The sequence below is a fragment of the Bufo bufo genome, chromosome 6 (genome assembly GCF_905171765.1).
Source record: "Bufo bufo chromosome 6, aBufBuf1.1, whole genome shotgun sequence".
In the NCBI taxonomy this organism is placed as follows: Eukaryota; Metazoa; Chordata; class Amphibia; order Anura; family Bufonidae; genus Bufo; species Bufo bufo.
This window is the reverse complement of record NC_053394.1, coordinates 150,021,115-150,036,987: the sequence shown is the minus strand read 5'-3', so window position 1 is coordinate 150,036,987 and position 15,873 is coordinate 150,021,115. Positions and strand designations below refer to the sequence as shown.

Here is a 15,873-nt window from a genome sequence, read left to right as displayed (position 1 = left end):
CGCAATTAGTGTTTAATGTGTCAGCATAATCATAGTGAGGAGCAAGCTGCTTGTAAAGCGCAGGTCAGCGGACGCTGTGATTGGGTCGGCTGTGCGTAAAGCAGAGAAGGTACAGATGGTTGGCTCGGCATTTAGTCTCTGCACAGATATGTCTGAGTGCAATGTGATGGCATTTCATAGTTTTACAGCAAATTAATGTTTTATCCAAAGCAGATGGATTGTTCCCTGGGAACTATAAAAAAAAAATACAAGCAGTTTAAGAGTAAGCGGTGATTGCTGAGGGATAGGATGTTGTGCAAAGTAAGGACAAATGCACCAGAAAATCCCAAGTATTGCTTCTTAAAGATGAATCATATAATGGGGGCGGGCTGGAGGTCCGGCTGCAGCACGGCAAACATGCCGAGAGGAGGCCGGAACAAAACTACGACATTTCGTCGGAACAGCCTGCCGGAGAAGGCTGCCACTAATCTGAAAGTAGCATTACAAAAAAAATATTGCCACGGATGATGTTGCAGATAGCTGGAACTTATAAAAAAACATCCGACTGGCTTGATCCCAAACTAAGGAGCATATGGGTGAGCCCTATAAAACCCTAAGAGCTCTCCCTGACTGCTATGCCCATGCAAGGGTCTGAATGGTAGACGATTGCATGCCCACGTACCTAAGACCATGTGACACCTGAAGACCCTATAATAGTGAGGGGACACGACCACCGGCTCCCTGCACTTAATACGGACTGAGTCAGGGTCACCTAGAATCAAGCCAGCAAGGAAACACAAATAAAGAAAAAGACTTATCTTAGCAAACAGCAGCAGCAGCCTCAAGCAGTGAACACCTCATCCAGGAAGTAGTATAAACCGCAAAGTGAGGCAGTATGGGAGGGAATATAAAGGGAGACAATTAGTCTAAATAGGTGACACCTGGGAGAAGGAAAGGAGATGACAAAGTGAAACCAAAACAAAGAACGTCATGCAAGAGGTAGAGAAGAACGTCTGCCAGACCTTCTCACAGAACTGGCGGTGACAAATATATGCATGAGTCTGGCCACACTACTGCAATATTGGAAGGTGGGGGGACTCATGCCCCAGTTAAAGGGGCTGTGTACACTATCATGCTTTGTCAATTTGCCTTTTCGCACAAGACACTAAAACATGGGGGCCTCTTAATCAGGACATGTATCAGGACAGTAAGGAAGAAGAACATCTGTAATGACCCATTAATTTGGATTGTTGCTCCAATAGGGCAGCCAAGAGACAGAAGATCCTACCTTGATCCTACATACAACTGTATATACTGATGTGTGGCATAAGTGTATGAATGGATCCATCATAGCTCATGTCATTGCTTACAAACCACTCACAAATGTCCTATGACATACTGCAGTTATGACCACATTGTGGTTGCTAGGTGGTCAAGTACCTCGTGGCCATACAAGCCACAGCGGGCCCTAATTAAATTAATTAGCACCACACTGTTTTATCGGTCTGCAATGTTGGTGGCCGTGGTCTATGGCGGGTGCGCTGTGTGGTCGTACCCTAACAATAAAACCACTGCACTAAGCTTATTTGCCACTTAGTAAAGGTGAGCACGAAATCCTGTGGAGCTGTCATGGCATCTAGTTTGGTTCACACTTGCCAGATGAGACCCTAGGACAGATGGTCAACAGAGTAACTTTGATTTTGTACTTTACGGGAATTTCTATGGTGTATGACCTTACAGAGCCAGAGTTATCGGCTGAACATTAGAGGTTATCCCTATGCTATAATATATTGCTCTATGTAGAATTACAAGACACTGGACATCTGTTACTTTGACTTTTCAGAAACTTACGTAATGAACACTGAACATTTTGATAACCTCAGGATGGCTTCTCTGCAAAGTTCAATTTAAATTTTCTGAGCCAAGATGGCGACGTGGACAAACAGCACACTGCAAGGCCCAAGGTGAGCCAAAATTCTGTCTGGTCTATAACGTCTCGCACATTAAAGACCAATAAACAAAAAAAGGAATCGTTACAGCCCAAAGTATAGAAGAGAATACAAAAACCTTTATTGATACATGCAAGTATTAAAACCATTAAAATGAATCTCACCAAAGAGAAAATTAAGGGGCAGCCCCGAGAGATCATCTTGTACATATATTACGCATCATGTGGGTAAGTAAAGTGAGAAGTATTCAGATGTATATTAATAACAATTATAGCAAACTGCCATTGTATATAACAGTAAAAGGACACGTGTCCAAATATATAATGATAACAATTATGGCAAACTGGCAGTATATATGAAACATCAAAATAATAAATATCGCAATCGAAAATAATTATCTAGTGGTGTATTAATACATACTTAAAATAACACAAGATATATAGACTATGTAAAGCGCAAAGATATGCAAGAGCACAGTAATGAATATATCAACCAAATAAGTTTGGAGGCACTGAATAACACCACTAGAAAATACTGGCAAGAAAGCTATAAAAAATATATCACATACCCAAAATACATGTACACCTCGAGACAATCACTACCCCGCAGGTGTCATGTCGGTTCCTAGGGATTTTCCCTTAAAGGGGTTACCAAACCCCTATGATGACCCACTCAATGCCCTGGCCCCTCATGTACGTTATATTTGTCTGCTCCCTGGCACCCGTGTCACTCCGGATCCCTGCACGGCCGCCGCTGCATCTCCCTGTCACTCAGATCAAAACATCTGGCGACCGGGGAGCAGCCATTTGCAGGCCGCAATGGGGACTAGCCTTCCTAGCAAAGCGGGTGACGCTAGGGACTAGAGGCTCGTCCCCATCACAGCCTGCTATTGGGGCCCAGGCATTGGGGGGGTCATTATAGGAGTTGTATAATTCCTTTAACTGTAAGAGACATGGGTGGATTTATCAAAACTGGTGTAAAGGAAAACTGTCTTATTTGCCCATAGCAACCAATCAGATTCCACCTTTCATTTTTCAGAGCTCCTTTGAGAAATGAAAGGTGGAATCTGATTGGTTGCTATGGGCATTTCCTTTACACCAGTTTTCATAAATCTCCCCATAGGGCCTAATATAGGAAGCTGTCTTAGTTGCCCATAACAACCAATCAGAGCTTACCTTTCATTTTGTCAGAACACTTTAAGAAATACAAGGTGAGCTCTGATTGGTTGCCATAGGCAACTATGATAGTTTTCCTGTTAGTCTTGATAAATGAGGCCCCTTCTTCTAATAACATAGTAACAACGCTGCTGTAGATGGGTCTAGAAATATTAAAGAATTCTATCAGAAAACTGAGAACCACCACTCCTAAAGCAAGTATTTCATTGTGTATAACCGACCCCAATTTGTAACTCTATCCCGCTATATGTTACAAGGCTTCACAAATCAAGGGACCTTGCTGGCTCAGAAGAACAGGCCGCTTTGTTGAGGCTTTAGACTATGACCACTTTGCCAGTTTGAAAACATATCAAAAAAACATCTACAAGGCAAAAGTAGATCCCTTCTCCCCCCAAACTTTCTCTCACCCTGCAAATAGCCGTCTGGTATGGAGCCTGCCTCCTGCCAAAACCATTAAATGAAGTGCAGATACCTTTAAAGGATTTCTTTTTTTTATTTTTATTTTATTTTATATTTGCCTCTAATTGATTAGTTGCCAATAAAAAGCGGAGAGGACGCTTTATAAAGGTGATGGGAGAAGTAAATGGCATTTGTAGCTGATGGAAGAGGTTTTGGCATTGCAATGTTAGTTAGTGCTCTTTAATTATTTTGGCACGTGCACTGGAAAAAACCCACATAAATTGTGTCCTTGTGGAAACATTTCTTTTTTTTCTCTGTGTAAGACATTGCTGCTTTTCTAACTCTATGTAGCAATATACCTTCCAGATTTTTCTCATTTTAATACAATGCCTTTAAACAAACTAGTAAGATGCTAAATGTTCTTATTGTTCTTCAGAGATCTAACAGACGGAACTGCTTTCCATATTGTTCCTATAGAACGTCGGCTCCTCTGAGTCTGTGGTTCAGGCTGGATGCGGCTATGGATCTTGGTAGGAAGTCAGGTCTGTATGCCAATAAATCAATATTTAGATATGTGAGGAATCAGCAGTTAGTCAATCACTGGAAATATATATATATATACCGCCTGTCCAAAAAAACTATTCGCCACCTGGATTTAACTAAGCAAATAGGTATGAGCCTCCTATTGGATAATTACTGCATGGACAATTATCTTTCAGCTGGCAATAAGGTATTTAACCCCAACTGGTGCAATGGGTTGCTTCTTATTTCTTAAACAACCATGTCGAAAGACACATCTCGTGGTCGTGGAAAAGATGTTAGTCTGTTTGAGAAGGGTCAAATCATTGGCAAGCATCAAGCAGAGAAAACATCTAAGGAGATTGCAGAAACTACTAAAACTGGGTTAAGAACTGTCCAACGCATTATTAAAAACTGGAAGTATAGTTGGAACTCATCGTATTCTGTGGCAGGAAAAAAATCCTGAATGATCGTGATCGGCGATCATTTAAACGTTTGGTGAAATCAAATCGGAGAAAAACAACAGTAGAACTCAGGGCTATGTTTAATAGTGAAAGTAAGAGCATTTCCACACACACAATGCGAAGGGAACTCAAATGATTGGGACTGAACAGCTGTGTAGCCGTAAAAAAAAAATCACTAATCAGTGAGGCAAACCAGAAAAAAAGGCTTCAATTTGCTAGGGAGCATATAGATTGGACTCTGAAGCAATGGAAGAAGGTCATGTGGTCTGATGAGTCAAAATTTACCCTGTTCCAGAGTGATGGGCGCCAGTGGCGTGCCCGGGGGGGGGCGGTGCGCCCCGGGTGCCGGCTCTGACGGGGGTGCCAGCAGGCCCAGAAGCAATGAGCGCTTCCATCAATACAGATGGAAGCGCTCATTGCTGAAGCGCGGACACCCGTGACCCAGTCCCACATACTGCGGCAGGGCAGGGAGCGGAGCGCATAGTTCCCTGCCCCGCCGCCGATCACCGCCATAGGCTTCAGGCATAGTAGGCCTGAAGCCTATGCGGTAGTGAAATCCCGGCGCAGGCGCGTGTGATGACGTCATCGCGCGCGCCTCTGCCGGGGCTCAACAGCACAGTGCTGGGACTCTGCAAGCAAGCGCAGGTAAGTATTTAGCTTTTAGGGTTTCCTTTTTTTTTTTTTTTTTCTTTTATGTGCCATATTTGGGGGGACATGAGGGGGCCGGGGTGCACAGAGGACGTGTGGGGGCAAACTTTTATTTTATATTATAATGTGGCAACTTTGGGGGACATGAGGGGGCCGGGGTGGACAGAGGACGTGTGGGGGCAAACTTTTATTTTATTTTATAATGTGGCAACTTTGGGGGACATGAGGGGGGTGCACACAGGAGGACGTGGGGGGGAATATGGTGGGACACTGTGTGGCACAGTGGGGGGGGCAATTTATTATGGGAGGGATGGCAATGTGGGGGACACTACTGTGTGGGGGGCAGCGTGGGGGACACTACTGTGTGGGGGGCAGCATGGGGGACACTACTGTATGGGGGCAGTGTGGGGGACACTACAGTGTGGGGGGTAGCGTGGGGGACACTACAGTGTGGGGGACAGCGTGGGGGACACTACAGTGTGGGGGACAGCGTGGGGGACACTACTGTGTGGGGGGAGCGTGGGGGACACTACTGTGTGGGGGGCAGCGTGGGGGACACTACTGTATGGGGGCAGTGTGGGGGACACTACTGTGTGGGTGCAGTGTGGGGGAAATTACTGTGTGGGGGACACTACTGTATTGGGGGACTACTGTGTGGGGGCAGTGTGGGGGAAATTACTGTGTGGGGGCAAACTGTGAGGACGTATGGGGGCAAACTTATTTTATTTTATAATGTGGCAACTTTGGGGGACATGAGGGGGTGCACACAGGAGGACGTGGGGGGAATATGGTGGGACACTGTGTGGCACAGTGGGGGGGGCAATTTATTATGGGAGGGATGGCAATGTGGGGGACACTACTGTGTGGGGGGCAGCGTGGGGGACACTACTGTGTGGGGGGGCAGCGTGGGGGACACTACTGTGTGGGGGGCAGCATAGGGGACACTACTGTGTGGGGGACACTACTGTATGGGGGCAGTGTGGGGGACACTACAGTGTGGGGGGCAGCGTGGGGGACACTACTGTGTGGGGGACACTACTGTGTGGGGGGCAGCGTGGGGGACACTACTGTGTGGGGGCAGCATGGGGGACACTACTGTGTGGGGGCAGCGTGGGGGACACTACTGTGTGGGGGGCAGCATGGGGGACACTACTGTATGGGGGCAGTGTGGGGGACACTACTGTGTGGGTGCAGTGTGGGGGAAATTACTGTGTGGGGGGCAGCGTGGGGGACACTACTATGTGGGGGCAGCGTGGGGGACACTACTTTGTGGGGGACACTACTGTGTCGGGGGCAGCGTGGGTGCGCCCCGGGTGCCGGCTCTGACGGGGGTGCCAGCAGGCCCAGAAGCAATGAGCGCTTCCATCAATACAGATGGAAGCGCTCATTGCTGAAGCGCGGACACCCGTGACCCAGTCCCACATACTGCGGCAGGGCAGGGAGCGGAGCGCATAGTTCCCTGCCCCGCCGCCGATCACCGCCATAGGCTTCAGGCATAGTAGGCCTGAAGCCTATGCGATAGTGAAATCCCGGCGCAGGCGCGTGTGATGACGTCATCGCGCGCGCCTCTGCCGGGGCTCAACAGCACAGTGCTGGGACTCTGCAAGCAAGCGCAGGTAAGTATTTAGCTTTTAGGGTTTCCTTCTATTTTTCTTTTTTTTCTTTTATGTGCCATATTTGGGGGGACATGAGGGGGCCGGGGTGCACAGAGGACGTGTGGGGGCAAACTTTTATTTTATATTATAATGTGGCAACTTTGGGGGACATGAGGGGGCCGGTGTGGACAGAGGACGTGTGGGGGCAAACTTTTATTTTATTTTATAATGTGGCAACTTTGGGGGACATGAGGGGGGTGCACACAGGAGGACGTGGGGGGGAATATGGTGGGACACTGTGTGGCACAGTGGGGGGGGCAATTTATTATGGGAGGGATGGCAATGTGGGGGACACTACTGTGTGGGGGGCAGCGTGGGGGACACTACTGTGTGGGGGGGCAGCGTGGGGGACACTACTGTGTGGGGGGGCAGCGTGGGGGACACTACTGTGTGGGGGACACTACTGTATGGGAGCAGTGGGGGGGACACTACAGCGTGGGGGACACTACTGTGTGGGGGACACTACTGTGTGGGGGCAGCGTGGGGGACACTACTGTGTGGGGGGCAGCGTGGGGGACACTACTGTGTGGGGGCAGTGTGGGGGACACTACTGTGTGGGGGCAGTGTGGGGGACACTACTGTGTGGGGGCAGTGTGGGGGACACTACTGTGTGGGGGGCAGCGTGGGGGACACTACTGTGTGGGGGGCAGCGTGGGGGACACTACTGTGTGGGGGGCAGCGTGGGGGACACTACTGTGTGGGTGCAGTGTGGGGGAAATTACTGTGTGGGGGACACTACTGTATTGGGGGACTACTGTGTGGGGGCAGTGTGGGGGAAATTACTGTGTGGGAGCAAACTGTGAGGACGTATGGGGGCAAACTTTTATTTTATAATGTGGCAACTTTGGGGGACATGAGGGGGTGCACACAGGAGGACGTGGGGGGAATATGGTGGGACACTGTGTGGCACAGTGGGGGGGGGCAATTTATTATGGGAGGGATGGCAATGTGGGAGACACTACTGTGTGGGGGCAGCGTGGGGGACACTACTGTGTGGGGGGGCAGCGTGGGGGACACTACTGTGTGGGGGGAAGCATGGGGGACACTACTGTGTGGGGGACACTACTGTATGGGGGCAGTGTGGGGGACACTACAGTGTGGGGGGCAGCGTGGGGGACACTACTGTGTGGGGGGCAGCGTGGGGGACACTACTGTGTGGGGGACACTACTGTGTGGGGGCAGCGTGGGGGACACTACTGTGTGGGGGGCAGCATGGGGGACACTACTGTATGGGGGCAGTGTGGGGGACACTACTGTGTGGGTGCAGTGTGGGGGAAATTACTGTGTGGGGGGCAGCGTGGGGGACACTACTATGTGGGGGCAGCGTGGGGGACACTACTTTGTGGGGGACACTACTGTGTCGGGGGCAGCGTGGGTGCGCCCCGGGTGCCGGCTCTGACGGGGGTGCCAGCAGGCCCAGAAGCAATGAGCGCTTCCATCAATACAGATGGAAGCGCTCATTGCTGAAGCGCGGACACCCGTGACCCAGTCCCACATACTGCGGCAGGGCAGGGAGCGGAGCGCATAGTTCCTTGCCCCGCCGCCGATCACCGCCATAGGCTTCAGGCATAGTAGGCCTGAAGCCTATGCGGTAGTGAAATCCCGGCGCAGGCGCGTGTGATGACGTCATCGCGCGCGCCTCTGCCGGGGCTCAACAGCACAGTGCTGGGACTCTGCAAGCAAGCGCAGGTAAGTATTTAGCTTTTAGGGTTTCCTTCTATTTTTCTTTTTTTTTCTTTTATGTGCCATATTTGGGGGGACATGAGGGGGCCGGGGTGCACAGAGGACGTGTGGGGGCAAACTTTTATTTTATATTATAATGTGGCAACTTTGGGGGACATGAGGGGGCCGGGGTGGACAGAGGACGTGTGGGGGCAAACTTTTATTTTATTTTATAATGTGGCAACTTTGGGGGACATGAGGGGGTTGCACACAGGAGGACGTGGGGGGGAATATGGTGGGACACTGTGTGGCACAGTGGGGGGGGCAATTTATTATGGGAGGGATGGCAATGTGGGGGACACTACTGTGTGGGGGGCAGCGTGGGGGACACTACTGTGTGGGGGGGCAGCGTGGGGGACACTACTGTGTGGGGGGAGCAGCGTGGGGGACACTACTGTGTGGGGGACACTACTGTATGGGAGCAGTGTGGGGGACACTACAGCGTGGGGGACACTACTGTGTGGGGGACACTACTGTGTGGGGGGCAGCGTGGGGGACACTACTGTGTGGGGGGCAGCGTGGGGGACACTACTGTGTGGGGGAAGTGTGGGGGACACTACTGTGTGGGGGCAGTGTGGGGGACACTACTGTGTGGGGGCAGTGTGGGGGACGCTACTGTGTGGGGGGCAGCGTGGGGGACACTACTGTGTGGGGGGCAGCGTGGGGGACACTACTGTGTGGGTGCAGTGTGGGGGAAATTACTGTGTGGGGGACACTACTGTATTGGGGGACTACTGTGTGGGGGCAGTGTGGGGGAAATTACTGTGTGGGGGCAAACTGTGAGGACGTATGGGGGCAAACTTTTATTTTATAATGTGGCAACTTTGGGGGACATGAGGGGGTGCACACAGGAGGACGTGGGGGGAATATGGTGGGACACTGTGTGGCACAGTGGGGGGGGGGGCAATTTATTATGGGAGGGATGGCAATGTGGGAGACACTACTGTGTGGGGGCAGCGTGGGGGACACTACTGTGTGGGGGGGCAGTGTGGGGGACACTACTGTGTGGGGGGAAGCATGGGGGACACTACTGTGTGGGGGACACTACTGTATGGGGGCAGTGTGGGGGACACTACAGTGTGGGGGGCAGCGTGGGGGACACTACTGTGTGGGGGACACTACTGTGTGGGGGGCAGCATGGGGGACACTACTGTGTGGGGGACACTACTGTGTGGGGGCAGCGTGGGGGACACTACTGTGTGGGGGGCAGCATGGGGGACACTACTGTATGGGGGCAGTGTGGGGGACACTACTGTGTGGGTGCAGTGTGGGGGAAATTACTGTGTGGGGGACACTACTGTATTGGGGGACTACTGTGTGGGGGAAATTACTGTGTGGGGGGCAGCGTGGGGGACACTACTGTGTGGGGGGCAGCGTGGGGGACACTACTGTGTGGGGGGACTACTGTGTGGGGGGCAGTGTGGGGGAAATTACTGTGTGGGGACACTACTGTGTGGGGGGACTTCTGTGTGGTGGCAGTGTGGGGGGACTACTGTGTGGGGGCAGTGTGGGGGAAATTACTGTGTGGGGGCAGCGTGGGGGACACTACTGTGTGGGGGACACTACTGTGTGGGGGGCAGCGTGGGGGACACTACTGTGTGGGGGGACTACTGTGTGGGGGGCAGTGTGGGGGAAATTACTGTGTGGGGGACACTACTGTGTGGGGGGCAGCATGGGGGCCTTGCTATTGGGGAGGCACTGTAGAGGCCAGTCCATTATTTCTGGGGACACTATAGAGGGATTATTACCTGGAGCACAATATAGGGTGTTATTATTACTGGGGGCATTCTAGGGGACGTTATAGCTGCTGTAGACACTATAGGAACATTTGGGGTCATTTATCAAGCTGGTGTAACGTAGAACTGGCTTAGTTGCCCATAGCAACCAATCAGATTCCACCTTTCATTTTTGACAGCTCTTTTGGAAATCGAGTTCTACTTTACACCAGTTTGATAAATGACTCCAATTATGTCTATTAGGGTCACTATTTTTTCAGCAGTATAGTACCCGGGGCATTGGGGGGCACAACGGGCACAGGGGTGGCAGCAGGATGACACTGTGTGGACACCAGGATGGAGAGGTTGATGGAAAAATTGAGAAATCTAACATGTCTGTGTTACAAACTCTGTAGAGACGAGATGCGGCTGAAATAATTTCTCATGGCGGTGTAACAGAGGAGAAGAGGAAAGAGAAGGTCTACATGACAGGAGATGTCCCTGGATGTAAGAGGTATGTGGTCAAGTATTGGGGGGGGTGCCAGAGAAATGACCTGCCCCGGGTGCCAAACACCCTGGGCACGCCACTGATGGGCGCATCAGGGAAAGAAGAGAGGCAGATGAAGTGATGGACCCATCATGCCTTGTGCCTACTGTACAAGCCTGTGGGGGCAGTGCTATGATCTGGGGTTGCTGCAGTTGGCCAGGTCTAGGTTCAGCATCAGTATGTGCTCCAAGAATGAGGTCAGCTGACTCCCTGAACATACTGAATGACCAGGTTATTCCATCAATTTTTCTTCCCTGATGGCACGGGCATATTCCAAGATGACAATGCCAGTATTCATCGGGCTCAAATTGTGAAAGAGTGGTTCAGGGAGCATGAGACATCATTTTCACACATGGATTGGCCACCACAGAGTCCAGACCTTAACCCCATTGAGAATCTTTGGGATGTGCTGGAGAAGGCTTTGCGCAGCAGTCAGACTCTACCATCATCAATGCAAGATCTTGGTGAAAAATGAATGAAACACTGGATGGAAATAAATCTTGTGACATTGCAGAAGCTTATCGAAACAATGCCACAGGGAATGCATGCCGTAATCAAAGCTAAAGGTGGTCCAACGAAATATTAGAGTGTGTGACCTTTTTTTTGGTGGCAACCTTTTTTTTGGACAGGCAGTGTATATATTATATATATATATATATATATATATATATATATATATATATACACTGCTCAAAAAAATAAAGGGAACACTTAAACAACACAATGTAACTCCAAGTCAATCACACTTCTGTGAAATCAAACTGTCCACTTAGGAAGCAACACTGAGTGACAATCAATTTCACATGCTGTTGTGCAAATGGGATAGACAACAGTTGGAAATTATAGGCAATTAGCAAGACACCCCCAATAAAGGAGTGGTTCTGCAGGTGGTAACCACAGACCAGTTCTCAGTTCCTATGCTTCCTGGCTGATGTTTTGGTCACTTTTGAATGCTGGCGGTGCTTTCACTCTAGTGGTAGCATGAGACGGAGTCTACAACCCACACAAGTGGCTCAGGTAGTGCAGCTTATCCAGGATGGCACATCAATGCGAGCTGTGGCAAGAAGGTTTGCTGTGTCTGTCAGCGTAGTGTCCAGAGCATGGAGGCGCTACCAGGAGACAGGCCAGTACATCAGGAGACATGGAGGAGGCCGTAGGAGGGCAACAACCCAGCAGCAGGACCGCTACCTCCGCCTTTGTGCAAGGAGGAACAGGAGGAGTGTAGTGTACGGGGACTGTAATGCCCGTCACTACAAAAGTGTCACTTGGTGTGCTGTCGTCCCCCCTTATTTATGGGGAAGTTGGTATATGTCATCTTTATAAATTGTCATGTAATGTAATGTTATGTATTTCCCTGTTACTATGACACTTGCATGTACAGGCCTGCTAGGGGTGTCATTCCAGCTTCTAGTCACTAGAGGGAGCTAGAGAGCCCTAGTTTATATAAGGCCCAGTCAGGGAAGCAAAAGTCAGTCTAGTTTAGAGCTCAGAAGTTTCTAGAGCCTGAGGAAGCTGAGAGGGAGACAGAGGCAAAGCGCAGAAAAGCAAGAGGTACTCAAGATAACAGAGGAGGTACTTTATAAAGAGAGAACCAAGGATATACGCCAGAGTTAAGGTATTGGGCCTTGGAGAAGATTTTCTATGTCCCAGGATCAGTCAGAAATAGAGTGCAAGCTCCTGTACTGCAAGTCCTGTGTTTCACACTCTGAAGTCACCTTGCTTAATCTGTATTGCCTGCATCGACCGTATTGAAAAATCAACTGTATGCAAAGGAACTGTGCTTCCATTAATGTCTCTATATGGAAACTACTAAAGTTGGAGTTTTGTTTTAACATCACGTGGTTCCTCAGTTATTCCTGCTATCAGCAAACGGCGTGCCACCGTTTAATTGGCACTGGCGTCACGAACATTTTCTACCATCACCTGCCCTTGCAGAGAGTCAGCCGTCTCAGGTTAGTGTCTATTGCACTACTACACCCAGAAACTCTATTAAACACAACTTGAGTACGCTGCACCTCTCTTTTGGCGTCACGAACAGGATATGCACGCTTTCTAGTGCAAGAAGCGTGAACTTTGTGCCTTATACAGTTGCCCTGTGACCAAAGTGACAAATTGCCTGTTTATTTAAAGTGGACTTTGTGAACTGAAAATCATACCAAAAGTGTTCCTAAAACCTCTAAAAAGCGCTGGGCAGTGTTGCGCTACCAAGAGGAAGAAAATCGCCACATCGGAGTGTGGTTTTGTGGACTTTTCATCATCCTGCTTGCTGTCAGTGAATAGACGGCGCTTCTACCAAAGATGGCCGCTGAGGCTACTGAAATAGCTGCTGCGTCATCTTCATCCCGAAAAGGCGGGAAAAATTGGCGCCTTTTTGAGGAAGTTGCGGGAAGGAGTTCAAGGTCAGGCGCCACTGCTTATCTGGACATTTGCATGTCGGCCAGCATGGACTCCGCCTTCCTTATACTGGAATACCTGGGGGGCGGCCTCCCAGTGCAATGGGAGGAGCTGGCTGATCTGATTGGCGCCACCCTATCGCTCTCCAGAGAAGGATCGAGCATGTTGGAGAGTGAGCACCGCTTTGCTGCAACGTCCGCGCCTGAAATACCAAAGATGACTGATATTGGTGTAGAGCCAGAGGAGGCTCCACCGGCCTACTCTCCGGGACCGGAGAAACCCGCCTGCCCGCCACGGGAGAAAGAACCAGAGCCCTGCTATGGCTCCTGGAGAGACTTCTTTCAGCCCTCTTTCAAGTGGTCTTCACTAATGGCAGAGATCCGGGAGGCCGCTATAAAGCGGAATACAAAGACTAAAATCTATTATGAGGAATTGACCAAGACTATCCATGAACGACACACCGACACCCAACCCCGCCTGGAAAGGAGAAAGGGGTTGGTGGTGTCCTTTGACAAAGCCCGTGGCTATGGGTTCATACAAGATTACCTGACTGGCAGAGACTTATATGTTAATAGAAGGTCTGTCAAGAGAGACTACCTCCCTTCCTTTCAGCACAGCCTCCGCGAGGGAGAGGAAGTGGAGTTCACCCCTGCCGAGAGCCTGAGAGGCCCTTATGCAACTGCCGTGACCCGTCCCAAGCGAGTACCTGAGGACCGGGAGGCAGAAGAAGAAGACTACTCTGGCTGCGAGCGGGAACCGGAACGCTCTCCAGAGCCGGCCCATCACGCCTTGCAGGAGCGGAGCTCCTTCATTGGGCCTAACGTCTTCTGGCAGCCAACCGTGTTGGAAAAATGGGTGAGCCCTTACCCTTCCCCCGAGCTGCCTCGTCGGGAGAAGACCATGCAAGAGATGGAAAATCTAAAGGGACTTCGAAATACCTTTGAGAACATCCGGAGGGGTCGGAGACCCGATGCATCACCAGAACCTGCAGAGGCCGAGTCCGCGCCATCGGTGACTGTACCTGCGCCGGCGGCGCCAGCAGATGACCGCGACTCTGACACGGAGAGCATCGGTGAGCAGATTGTCCGGCTGGAGGAGAAGTTGCGGGAGCTGCACAAGATCGCGACCGCCAGGATCCAGACGCCGCCGAAGAAGGACGAGGTAAGGGTGCCTGTCACCACCCGTAGACTACCTTCTGCTGCCACCGTTCCGCCAGTGCCCCAAAGAAGACCCCCTGTTGCTGTGAATTGCTGCACAGAGCCCACCGGACCGCTTGCGGCGGCGGTATCCACTCCACTTCATCCCACAATTATCATGCCGGGACCGGTACGGTCCACCCAAGGGTTTACCCCTAAGCCCATGGGGCCAATACCTATTAGGGGTCCCTTCACGTTGCAGCTGCCCCCTAACACTGTTATGTGGGCACATCCTCCTGTAGAGGACTACTACAGGCCGTACTTGCCAGCAGAGCCGGGTAATGATGACATACCCCTGTGAATCAGCCTGCTAGGCCTTTGATTTATTTCACCAACGAAATATGCTGTTAACCCTTCCAGGACAGGAGTCCTATGTTCCCTGGTCGTTTGTTGCTGCTGCCAGTTTATCCACGGCTCAGTGGTGGGTGTTGACCACTGAAGTATTAAAGTCAACAAAGCCAAGTTTGTTTCCAGGACCTCCTGCTGCTCCTCTGCTTTTGCTATCCCACGCCAAGTTGTACCTGTTCCTGAGTTGCACCTTTTACCCTTTACCCCCTTTTCAGGTTGATCAGGGGTATTACAGCACTTGTCTTTGCTGTCATTTTATTGTGCAACTTTATACTAAGGAACCGTGCCCGGAGACAGACTCAAAAGGACCTGAGCCTCTGAGATTTTTGCTCTTTTAAAAGGAAATGTGCCCAGAGATGGACTCCACCGCATGAGAGCCTCTGTGATTTATAGGAAAATAACCTGGGTACGGACTCATGTTTGTTCTTTGAGCCTCCAAGAACTTTTATACTGTTTTATCTATTGTGCTGTTCTATTATGGACTTATTCATTGTCATGGACTATCCTGGTTATAATGTTACGCTGTGCCAGGTCAGCGCCCCAGTTCCATTCACTATCCTGAGAGAAGAGAACGACGCCCCTTGTCATCACCCTTCACCTTTGCCAATTGGACCTGATATGAATGTAAATGCAGATGAATTAAATGTATGTATGCCTGCATGTCTCTTTTTTCTGTTTCAGGTAGAGATTCCAGTTGGGCGAGCCCTGATGGAGTACGAGGTCGTACTCAGCTTAAAGCAGTGGGGTATGTAGTGTACGGGGACTGTGTTGCCCGTCACTACAAAAGTGTCACTTGGTGTGCTGTCGTCCCCCCTTATTTATGGGGAAGTTGGTATATGTCATCTTTATAAATTGTCATGTAATGTAATGTTATGTATTTCCCTGTTACTGTGACACTTGCATGTACAGGTCTGCTAGGGGTGTCATTCCAGCTTCTAGTCACTAGAGGGAGCTAGAGAGCCCTAGTTTATATAAGGCCCAGTGTCACGGCCACGGTTATGGCCGTGACTCCTTGGGAGCCGCATACTGTTGCCCGCGGTTTTGGGTTGTAGTGTCAACCGCAGCTTGAGGCATAATGTAGTTGGCCTCAGGTGCGGTTGCCGCGGACAACAGCTAGGTGTGCGGTTCCCTTGGAGTTATGTGCACGTTTGTATGCACTTTTG

The 15,873-nt window shown here is 50.5% G+C and overlaps 1 protein-coding gene across 1 annotated transcript in view; it reads right to left on the bottom strand.

The window, feature by feature from the left end:
• Window positions 1-15,873, bottom strand: part of RIPOR3 (RIPOR family member 3) — a 189,015-nt gene that overhangs the window by 133,328 nt on the left and 39,814 nt on the right. The window lies entirely within an intron of this gene.